Source organism: Crocodylus porosus, unplaced genomic scaffold (assembly GCF_001723895.1).
Source record: "Crocodylus porosus isolate Cpor-Errol unplaced genomic scaffold, CroPor_comp1, whole genome shotgun sequence".
Lineage (NCBI taxonomy): Eukaryota > Metazoa > Chordata > Crocodylia > Crocodylidae > Crocodylus > Crocodylus porosus.
The window spans coordinates 40,718,245-40,720,227 of record NW_017728951.1 but is presented as its reverse complement, the minus strand read 5'-3'; positions in this window follow the sequence as shown (position 1 = coordinate 40,720,227).

Genomic DNA, 1,983 nt, shown 5'->3' with positions numbered 1-1,983 from the left:
TCTGCCTGAAAACACAAACCCAAGAGGAGGAATTTTTGGGGATATATAGCATTAGGGAGAATTTTTGGTAACCAATTTAATTTGATACAAATTTCAGAGAAAATTATATTAATACCAACTTGGAGGTTTGAATGCTTGTTATAACTAGGGCAACCTAACTTAGTAGATAGAGGCCAAAAAAAGTAATTTAAGTTTTAACTGAAAATTCTGTTGTACAACATAATGAAATGCAGTGGTGTGTATGGGTAGAAAAACTTTGATGCTCACTTGGAAGAACTTATATGATTTACTCGGTATCATCACCTATGAGTCAAGTGGCAAGAATACATTCATACCTGTTTTAAAAAAATAATTATAAACCCATCCAAGCACTGTGGACACAGAGTTTGCATTCAACCTGTTCATGTACCACCTTTTCAGGTTGCCTGTTATTGCTGCAATCCATGCTTCTGGGTTTTTTAAAAATCTAGTCTTCCAGTTTTACCCTAAAAAAGGAAATCTTGCAATTATGTAATCAAGGCAGTTTTGCTTGAGTTTTCCCTCTCTACTTGGTCAAGATTTTACTGGTGATGCTGATAATTATACAATGTCTATGTAGACAGTCCTATTCCAGAAAGAGTGCTTTTTCTTGATTTAGCTTTAAACCTTTTCCCATGACATACGCTAAGTTGACAATAAGGGAAGAAAACTTCCCTCCCCAAGAAGGGATTATGCTAGTACACCAATGTAAATTCATACTTTAAATGACATTAAAAAGATGCATATTTCTTGCCTCTACAAGGCCCAAGTCTGGAGACAGGTACATTGATAGACTAGTTCTGAGACTTGTGAACTGACTTTCCCAATTCACGGCAATAGTGTTGATTCTAAAATGCACCAATCACAATTTAATAGTCAGATTTTGCAGTGCTTACATCTTATGTAATTTATTACAACCTCTTTCTAATCTGCTGTGTATAATAGCGGCAAAAATCCCCTAAACTAGTTAAAGAAGTGATAACTTCTGAGCACAGAGTTGGTCAGCTAGCTCATGCTTCCTGTTGGAACTCTTTGTGAGCTTTCATGTATGTATAGTATGTTGCTGTTTATCCATTAGTATAGCACCATAAATTTACTCCCCTTTTGAGACAGGTGCCTCCACTCAAACAGCTGACAGTCTAAGTGAATAGAGATCAACACAAAACACAAGCCTGTTATCCAGGAGAGAGAGTGTGAAGGGATTATTCATCATGAGAATGGAAGAGATTGTTTTGAAAAGGTGGGCTGTAAGGAGGGATTTTGATAAGGAAGAGGGAGGGTACTTGCGAAAGAAACACAGGGAGAGGGTTGCATAGCTAAGGCCACGTACATGTGCACGGTCCAACTTGCAGCGTATCTCTATGGGTCGACCAGGCCTCCGTCTCTTGTCTTGATGCCGGAGCTTAGGGCCAGGGCAGGAGCGCGGCGATTAGGGCCGGGTGCGGCGGAGGTGTCCGCGCCCCGTGTACGAGCCGGGCCCCCGGGAGTCTGCTGGTCCCCCCTCCTATGGCCTGGCTCGGCCCACTTCGCTTCGCTCCGGCATCTTCCTGCAGCTGCTACAGGGCGTTTGGTGAGGTTTGCAGCCACGCGGCTTCCTCCGGTTCACTCTGCTCCGGGCCTCGCGAAGCTGGCGGCGGCTCTGTGTTCGCCGAGACGGGCAGCGCCCGGGTCGGCCCGGCCCCACAACAGGGCGGGTCCCGGGGGCTTGTCGGCGGGGACGGTGCCCAGCGCAAAGCCGAGCTCCCCTCACGCCTGCAGCCCGGGCTAGGCCGCCCGCAGCGGACAGGTGGCGGGACATCCCACGGCTGGCCGTGGGCCTGAGGCGGCAGCAGCGGCTGCGGGGCACGACCCCCGAACCGAGTGGAGTCCGACCAGCCCAAGCTGGCACACGCGAGAGGCGTGGCCGGGCCCGGCTCCTCCCCCATCCCCTCCGGCGCGGCGCGGCCGGCTCCTGCCCCTCCCCCC